Raw genomic sequence first — 10,379 nt, forward strand, 5'->3', positions numbered from 1 at the left:
GTACTTCAAGCTGGGGTCTGGAAGCATCAAACGACCTTCACAGCCCACTACCTGCAAGACGTGACCCACAGGAGCCTCGATACGTTTTCTATCGGCCCTGTGGTGGCTGCACAACAGCTGGTCTAACCTCAGGCTCCTTTTTGGACAAGTAGCAGTAGGTTGAGGGCGTTGTTACCCGGTCTTAGTCTGCGTGAATGAAAGAGTATGTCTGACCCTTACCTCTTTCTTCATTTTCCCCTCTCTTGAGGAAGCAGCATCCTGGTCCTCGCATAGCTGACCTCGACCTCTGCAGGTAACCCATGCTTCTTTGTGCTCCTAGTATTAAGCTTAATACTGTTGCGTCTCCCATACCCTGACGAGGTGGTATTGGGAACGTCCTATCCTAGAATTCCTATCTGAAGGTCTCAAGGTCAACTTCATAGGACGAGTCACACTCTCCTCCACACACACTGCTTATGTAGGCCACTCGTTCCTAGCGATACAGGGGCTCCCTTTCTCTAGTGCTGCTCACTGAGGGATCGAGCCCCCAGGCAAGCCAAAGTTAGTAAGGCTGGGTACTTTCCACCCTTCCTAACGGGTAAGTCACCCAATGTAAATAGCGTGGTTTGTATTTCGGTTACGGAACAAATGACAAATTCAAAGATAATTTGTATTTTTCCTAACCATACAAACCTTAGCTATTTACACATATGTGCCCGCCATCCCTGACCCCCAAGTCAAGTCCTACCTCTAAGTGAAGTGAAGCAAGTCACCGGTATGTGGGGGGGGGGGAGAGGTAGCAAGCTACCCTTCCCATACCTCCCCGCTAATTAGCCCGGGGGTAATTAACCCTCGTTAAAACTATTGGCTCGTCATTTCAGCTGCGCTAAAAGGTAAACCCAATGTAAATAGCTAAGGTTTGTATGGTTAGGAAAAATACAAATTATCTTCGAATTTGTCATTTTTAAACTTTGTTTCATTTTCGTAACCTATTATACTAATGCAATTTTATTCACCACCACAAGATGTCCGAACATTCACATTTCCTACTTCAAGTTACCAAATAGTCCCTGTGCTCCTACCATCTACAGAGGACCCTCTACCTTCGACCTCCCAACCTTAAGGTAAGGATTACTGTAAATATGCCCACCTATGATACTTGAATAATGACTTCCACAGTTGGCTTGCACAGTACATCTATGCACAACAGAGGACCAGTGAGATAAAATTTATCTGCTAGTGACACGAGCCATATTAGGGCAGAGACCATTTGACGGATGTGATATAAATTATAGATAATTATAATACTTTAATAGTAACTCAATCAGATGGCATGCTCAGCACATCCATATACTGCTTGCGAGAAGAGAGATGCAATGAGATGTTTATTCGGGTAGCAAAGAGAGCCTTGGCAGTGCCAATATCCTTTTAGGGTTGTTATATGAATCATAGGTAATTTGGATACTTAAGTTTCACTACACACGTGAATCATATTTTCCCAACTGGTTATCTTACATTTGTGATGTATTTCTGACAATTGCTCTTGCTGCAAATTGCTCCTTTTTTTCCCCTCCTGAAGCCCTGGTTCCCTGGAATTTGTATTGAGGTTATGACAAGTAATGAACAGGTGAAAAAGAAGGGGGTAGATTCATATATATGGCTGAAAATTCAAGTATCATCTATTTACGTTTCTTATCACATGATGCTCAACTAAATAATGATTGTCCTAATCTTTTTGCTGCTTTAGAAATCATTGGTGAATAATTGTGTCTATGCTATTGTCATTTGCGTTTAGGCTTTTTTAATATCCGACATATTTACTTTTTTGACCTTTTTGAACTAAATGAAAACACCAAAGTCTTGCCATTTTTAGAGCCTCTGGGATAATTTGATGGCTGATGTGTTAATAGAAAGTGTTTGTGGTGAAAATATATAAGGCCTCTTCATTTACTCACTGCTTTCCAGGTGTGTAGTAAGTGCTTTAGGGGAAGTATAATCCATTTATACTGGTATTTATTTAGTGTGATGTAAATAAGAAGCTCAATTTAAGGTTTACTAGAATCATTGATTAAGAAATAAGGTACATTCAGTGGGTAAAGACTCAAGTCAATGAGGACGACCACCCAGCACCTTGATCTACGCTATGTGGGTGTGGTTTAAATGTGATGAATCCCTCATTCTCTCTTAATTTCCCGATATACACTTGAGCGATGTATTTTCCCACCTGCTTTTGGCCTGATTTATACTTGTGTCATTCATAAATGGTGTAATACACATTTTATGGTATCCCCATCGGTAAAACAATGTTTCCCACAGGGAATATGTGATAGCCGGGTCTTTTAAGTGGTTTTGAAACATAAATATTAGTTTGAATCAACAATAGTGGCTGGTAATGTTGGACACAAATGGTAACCTGTTTAATTAATATATGGTTAACATGTGTGTAGAAAATTTAGTGTGTCTTTTAGTAAAGTATATCTTTTAATATAAACAGACTATATAGCCCAACATATTTGAAAAGCATTGCATACAATATATTCAACTTCTGGGGTAAATCATTGAAATGCATGCAAAAATAGATAATCTGAATATTTTTTTTAGTCAATTCATTTATTTACACTTTCTCAAAAGATTTACGTAGTGAGTTAACCGGTTTTGAAATAGAAAATCCCTTCTGAGACTAATATTACTTAGGAAAAAATAGGAAATAAAGTTATTTGATTGGCTGGTAATATAAAAGAGGAAGATACCTGTCATTTACACAGGGGAGTTTCACTTGATGTATTGTCTTTTAATTAATATAGTAAATAATGGATTTTGCATTGTGGACATACGATACTCATGATAATCACCTAAATATATTTGGATGAACATTACATGGTCCAACTCTAACATACGCTGCTTTTCGAGGAGGACACTCCATAATCAAATCATTTTTCTCTGGTCTTGGATAGTGTCATGCCTCTGTACCATGGTCTTTTACTGTCTTGGGTTAGAGTTCTCTTGCTTGAGGGTACACTCGGGCACAGTTTCTATCTTATTTCTCTTCCTCTTGTTTTGTTTACAAGTTTTTATAGTTTTTAACTGAAAGATTTATTTTAATGTTGTTACTGTTCTTCAAATATTTTAATTGTTAATTATTCCTCTTGTAGTTTCCTTATTTCCTTTCCTCACTAAGCTATTTTCCCAGTTGCAGCCCTTGGGCTTATAGCATCCTGCTTTTTCAACTAGGGTTATAGCTTAAGAAATAATAACAACAACAACAACATATACCTTTTGTCCTGTATTTAACATATGATTTATGCTCGGGCTAAAATGGCAAATGGATCATTAACAAGGTAGCCACAAAAGTAACAATAGGTAGGAGAGGATGAATCTCCTACCTGCTTGACTGAGTCTTTGGTTAATTGGTTAAAAAATATGTTTTGGTGCTGATATTTTTCACCATCACTGTTGGAGCTTTTCCTTTTCTTTGGTTTGTTACAATCTCCAAGTCAAAAGGAATGCAGAATTTGAGGAGAAACTACTGTCATAAGTTGTGGTTTCCATGACCTGTTAACAATCATGTACACTCCAGTAAGAAAAAACTTTAGTTTGTTACAAAATGTTTTCCCAAGGCCACTTATTTTACTTAGTTTGGTATAATCTCCAAATCAAAGAGAAATTCAGATTTTGTGGCGATAAAACTGTGCTAAGTTGCAGTATCCATGACCCATTAACAATCATGTAAACACTTTTCAATAAGAAGAAATCTGTAGGTGCATAGATTTTTTTCTAAGGCAATGCATTTTCCATTTGATATTTTAACTTAAAAAAATATATATATATATAGTTTAATTTTGATATAATAACTAAAAGCTCCCCTTTGTAATTCATTATTTATTTAGTTTAGTTGCATACTCAGGCAACAATAAATACTTTATTAAATCCTTTGTATTAATAATGGGTTTATATACGAATAATTTTGTGGAAGAAATACTTCAAAATCACTAAGATGAATAAAATAAAAGACTGAGAAATGATCGTATGATGATATTTTTATTAATTTGGATGGTTCCAGGATAGATGGCTTAACCTAACCCATTGCTTGTTATTAACTATATTCATGATATTGAAGTGTACTGTAAAATATTTGAAAGAGACTTAATTATCTGTACAATTAATATATCTTATTAGTTTTCCAGACCGCAATCATCAAAGGAAAAGGAAATTAATCAAAGCCTCCTCCTCAAAACCGGAAATGAATCAGCAAATGTACCCTAAGTATAGGGAGACCCTTCCTAATGACATCAAGATGAAGATTAGCAGAGAAATATCCAGGAAATTTTTGAGGAAGAAAAATCAACTAATTTGATTCATTTCTAATTTGAAAAGGAGCACTTAGTCGTTTCTACTGAAGTGGCTACTTTTATCATCAAACTGTTCTGGAGTATTGAAATACCCTTATGAGGAATTATCAATATATTACTACATTTATGTTGAAATGTTCAATTGACCATAGTTATTGAGATTTTAGGGGAACGTGATACAAAGGCCACTCCATTTATAATCCCAAAGGTTTAATTTAGGGGTGGTTTGTTGCAAAGGTTACTCCATTTATATCCTCAAGGGTTAATTTAGGGGGTATGGTGTTATAAAGGTCACTCCATTTATATCCCAAAGGTTTAATTTAGGGGGGTCATGTGTTACAAAGGTCACTCCATTTTATATCGCAAAGATTTAACAGCAATCACTAACAAATTAAGTTACCGTAGATAAGTAATATAAATTTTGACAACAACGATATTACCAGATTATTTAAAGTTTATTAAAGTGTCTTTATTTCTGGATCCTTTGTATTTGATTATTGGAATATTCCATAGGATTAAAACAATTCTAACAAGATATAATAAAACAAATTAAGTTACAGTAAATAAGAGATGTAGATTTTTACAACAATTATATCACCAGAGCATTTCAAGTTTATTTCATTTTTTAAATATTCTTTGTGTTTAAAGCAATTCTAGCTGAAGATATAATTAAATAGATTAAGTTACAATAAATAAATATAGATTTTTATAACAATTGTATTGCCAGATTATTTCAAGTTTATCAAAGTGTGTTTATTTCTGTAGGTCATTAAGTTGATTATTAATGCTATTAACTTTTACTCAGTCTTGTCATGTATTTTATTATCTCATAATCTTCAAAAATTTACTTTTCATGTTTTCAATTTACATCAACTATCTGTTAAATCAATGTCAATTTCCTCTGCACCTCTGAACATACATCTAGATTGCATCATTTTTAGAATTGTGTAAAGAACTGTAAACAAGTTATCTAAATGCATGACTAAAAGGAAATTGATATTAAACATCCTTTTAGAAATTAATTCTGAGTTGTACTACAATCGGATTTTAGAATAACTCTTGTGAATATAACCTACAATTAATTATTTAACTCTATGAATATCATATCACCTTTGTATATCATTCTCTCTCTCTCTCTCTCTCTCTCTCTCTCTCTCTCTCTCTCTCTCTCTCTCTCTCTCTCTCTCTCTCTCTCTCTCTCTCTCTCTCTCGTTATTAGCAACTGCTATTGAATTTTTATCTACAGAACGTTGATTCTACAATATAACTTGCCAATGTTTTTTTCAAAAGGTATAAAGCATACCAGATAGTAGCTATTGGACAAAAAATTGTCTCTTTAATTACCCACAACTTGCCAGTACTGTTCAGTCACTTTTCTCCCTTGGGTGGGAGGTGGGGGGAGAATAGCTTATATTCTAGCAATCAGAGCATGTTTAAATATTGGTATTAGAGACATACAAGAAAAGTAAAAGCATTATTAAATGATGATTTTGGCTAATGTCTCAAAAGTCATATTGCATTCCTTATTGCAATAATGATAAATATTCTGTTTAACTTAAAAATTCTTATAAAGGCCCAGTATTAGAATTGTTTTCCATATATTTCAGTTAAAGAAAAGAAAAGCCGAATAAAGTCTGTAAAAAATTCACTTTTTATTAATTAAGTAAGTTTACATTTACATATTGTGTGAATAACTAATCCATTATTCTTGTGTAACAGAAAGCAAGGAAAGGCGGGAATAAAATCATTTGGAATAATAGTGAAGGGAATAATTCTATTTAAGGTCTTAAATAGTGTATAGCTAAGTATTTGAAGGCTAAGTTTCTCTCTCTCTCTCTCTCTCTCTCTCTCTCTCTCTCTCTCTCTCTCTCTCTCTCTCTCTCTCTCTCTCTCTCTCTCTCTCATAACTGAAAATTGAGGTTATATCCACAGTAAGAATAATTTATTTCAAAATAAGCCTACATTGTTTTGAAAATTTTTTTCCCGAGGTGTGTATAAGCTTAGTCTTAAAATTTCATATCAAATGTTTTAAGTAATTATTGTCAAATTAATGATTTTCATAAGATGTTAACATTTTAATTATTCGGGTCATGTATGTATGTATGTATGTATGCAGTATAAAATCCTATTCCATTTATTTCAGTATAGTGAATGGATATTTGAGTTTCAAAACATTAGAATGAAAAAAATTATATTATTGAAAAGTCTCCTGTCGTCTGGTTTTAAGCTTTGCATATTCTTCATACAAAAGATGCAATTAACTGCCTCGTACTCTAAGTGTAAAATATAGCCCATATAGTTGATAAAAGTTGTAGTTTGAAGCATTTTACAAATCAAGTTTATATTAAAATGTTTTATTAAAGGAATAGTAATCAAATTTGGGTTATGATACTCTTAATAGTAGTTTTAAATTGACATTCATGGAATATATCTTATAGTAGATGTTCTAAGAGGTGACTTAATGTACGACTTCAGGATTATTCCCGAGAGACTTATAATAATACCTAATGGAAGGTTTAAGATTAATATTTTGTGAAGAGAATATGCGTACTCAGATGCTCAGGCAGTTAGATTCTTATATTTAGGTTAAACAAGAGATTCAAGACTTGTACTGCTTTTGGGGAAAGAGGTATTCAGGTCGTTTTCAATAATTTAGGACAATGGGAATAGTAATGACCTTTAGAGAAGCTCAGAGAGAAACAATTATAGGTGTCCTAAATCATTTTGGTTAATACAAGAGAGATTCCTTTCAACATAGTTTTTTTAAGGAGTATTTTGAAGTTTGATGCTTTTAAGATACTATGAACTGATTTAGAGGGTAGCGTTGTGGTTGGAAATTTCAGTCGTCATATCCTCCTACGCCCATTGACCCAAAGGGCCTCTGTTAGATTTCACCAGTTTTCTCTATCTTGAGCTTTTTCATCAATACTTCTCCACTCATCATCTCCCACTTCACACTTCATAGTAATCAGCCATGTAGACCTGAGTCTTCCAACTTTTCCAGTGCCTTGTGGAGCCCAGTTGAAAATTTGTTTAACCAATCTCTTGGGAGTGCAAAGAGCATGCCTAAACCATCTCCATCTAGAGGTATATACATTTAGATTGTGTTAAGCCGAAATAAGTGGTTTTTATTGGCAAAATTGCTTTGCAAATTTTAAAAAAATGCCAAATAAATAGGATGTGAATTGAAAATGGTAGTTGAGGAATATGAAATGCTTAAAACCAGTTGCTTTTTACATACAATCAAATACTGAGATTTGTCATTTTTGATTTTATTATATACAAATATTAATCATTAAAACTATCTTGACGTGAAATTCTTGTAAAACTCATAACTAAATTTGTTGGAATGATCAATTCAAATATTTTTCTAGATATGATTATCACTTGAAAGGTCTTTTATATGTAGAAAATTTGTATATAAAACAAAGCAGTAGAAATTTATTTTTTTCGGAAAGCCTTATGGGCACACTCCAGAATAAGAAATGATTGGTTACAATCAAGTGCTGGGTCATATTAAACTGCATATATGTTAACAAAGCATTATTTATAAGATAACAGGTAAAAGTGAAATAGAATATTTTGTTGTAAATAATAGGTCCCAATTGATAAGGTTTATTGTATAAGAATAATTGGTATAGATGAAAATACTTTGATACAAGAACTAGGATCCTGAATGATCATTTATGGCCAAAAGATGACATACCACTGCTAATAATGCATACATTGAATAAGTCAAAGTAGATGGCACCAACTTTTTGTCGTCATTAATAAAGGCATCACTGACTATTTTATTTATAATCTAGGGTCAATATAGTCAGAGCTGGAAAAAGTTCTTTCACAATATTGAATGAAACCTTTCTAGCTTTCTGAGTAGCCTATAGTGAACCCAACATATGACTTAAAATAGTCAGTAATACCCATATTACTGATGTCAAAATGCTAGGTCATCTACTTTTACTTATTCAATATATGTAGTTTTACTATTAGCAGAGGAAAGTCACTTGTTTGCAATAAATTATCATTCAGGACCCTTGCTCTTATATCTTAGAGATTTTCGTCTATACCAATTATTCTTATCCAGTAGTGACTATTTACAACAAATTATTTTAGATAACTTTATCTTGTAATAAGTTTTGTTAGTAGTTATTGGCCTACTTGATTGTAACCAATCATTTCTTAAGGAGCCTGTTTGGAGTAGGTCTCTCCACGATAAATATATTTCTACTGCATCGTTTCATATATAAATTTGCTATATATAACAGACTTAAGCGATAATTTTGTTATATTTCATTAATCTGTTTAAGATATGTTTACCATACTCATTGTAAAATGTTAAGGTATCAGAAATAAAAGGCTTTAGAATGTATTACAGCTTTTAATTTAGTGTCCCTTATACATTATAAAAGAAAACGTGATATGGAAAAAAGAAAACGGAATGAAAATTAAAAAAGAAAAAAAATGTAACTACTCATGAGTATTCTCCCTATATTAAACATCATATGGCAGAGTTTTCTCCGTAATCGGCCCCCTACCCCTTCGAGTACTAGCAAATGCCTCATTCCTTATGAAAAATGGGCCCAAAAGGCTCATGAAATAGTCCTTTCTCCTAACTAGCCACTTGTTCGTTTGGACTTTACTCCCCATACACAGAGTTTGTTCACCCCCCACTGGGATATGAGAGCAGCAGTACCAGTGTTTTATGTTTGAATATATTCAAAGTCAAAATGGCCGAACTGTGTCTCGTAATTCATTTTGGATCAAAGTCTACTTATTAATCTAGTTGTTTGTTAAGTAGGATTATTCCTGACTAAAGTCATGATAATAATGGACTTATTATTTCCATTAGTTAATATTCCTCAGAAGCCTCTTGAATTTAATAAATCTTGAAGCTATTAGATTTAAATTTTAGGTATAAAAGTATACTTAAATACGTAGTCAAACCTTCCAATTAACTCAATATGGCTGAAGTAAAACTTAAAAATTCGTTAAAGACTTTTATTGTAGAAGATCAAATGTCGAACATGAGACAGGTTTCGTTATTATAAGTTTATTTATATGATGTAAATACAAACGCTATGATGTCAATGACATAAACAGATATACATATATCAAATTTATGAAACCCCATTTTCTGAAAGCTTTAAACATCCCCGATTCAAAGAAAACTTAAACATTGTTATGCGTTAAACTCCTGATTCAACCAAGAAAGGCTCTTAGTTGAGTCACCCTTCAAATCATGACAATATTTTGTTTTCTTTGTTTCTTCAATCAGTCTCCGTTTTCTTTTACAGAACAATTGTAGGGTTGACTAAAGCTTAGTTTTTGAAGTTTACATATTTTATGATTGTGTAAAGTAAGCAGTGCTTTATCCAATATAAAATTATTATTAGAATAAAGAGAAGGAAAAGGAAAGCCCACCAAGGCCATCCCCTGTCCCACCTAGTAACCAGGAACTTTAATGCAAAGATTTCTATTGAGCAAGCAATGTTACTAAGCCCTTGAATGCTTTCCTTTTCCTTCTCTTTTTTGTTGTTTTATTGATAATTTTACAAACAATGATATTTGGATTGTGATTCAAATACTTCAGCGATAGTTTGAAGCTCTCATGAAGTTAAATGGTAAAGTATTTAAGTCATTATTTACATTACTAGGCCTATAAGGCAGATTCCAGCGATTATAGCCAAGTTAATTCAATGAAACATGAAATTATATTCTTAGACAATAAAAAAACCTTAACATTCACAAAATGGAAAACAAATTAAACCCTCAAAAGAAGCAAGAGAGTCATTATAAAGCCTTTGTGCAATATCAGAACGACCCATTACTACAGACACCAGAAGCTCAGTGAAAAGCAGACAAGATTCACAAAGGCCAAGTTGCTTCCCTGTCTCGTCCCATTTCATACAGATGATTGAGTCAGGTAAAAGAGAAGAGACGAGCAAGACTACTACCCTGACCATCCATGCTACTTCCCCCAGCAGACAGTCAGATCGGACCGAAGTACACATTCGCCTTACAAGTGGACACCTGAATCACTTTAGCTGTGTA

At 33.4% G+C, this 10,379-nt stretch overlaps 1 long non-coding RNA gene across 1 annotated transcript; it reads left to right on the top strand.

The window, feature by feature from the left end:
* The first annotated feature begins 998 nt into the window (after window positions 1–998).
* On the top strand, window positions 999–4,484 carry LOC137626564 (uncharacterized). Its single transcript, XR_011041053.1, has 2 exons — window positions 999–1,103; window positions 4,164–4,484. It is a non-coding gene; the product is annotated as an uncharacterized lncRNA (long non-coding RNA).
* The last annotated feature ends 5,895 nt before the right edge of the window (window positions 4,485–10,379 follow it).

The sequence above is a fragment of the Palaemon carinicauda genome, chromosome 34, assembly GCF_036898095.1.
Source record: "Palaemon carinicauda isolate YSFRI2023 chromosome 34, ASM3689809v2, whole genome shotgun sequence".
Taxonomy (NCBI): Eukaryota; Metazoa; Arthropoda; class Malacostraca; order Decapoda; family Palaemonidae; genus Palaemon; species Palaemon carinicauda.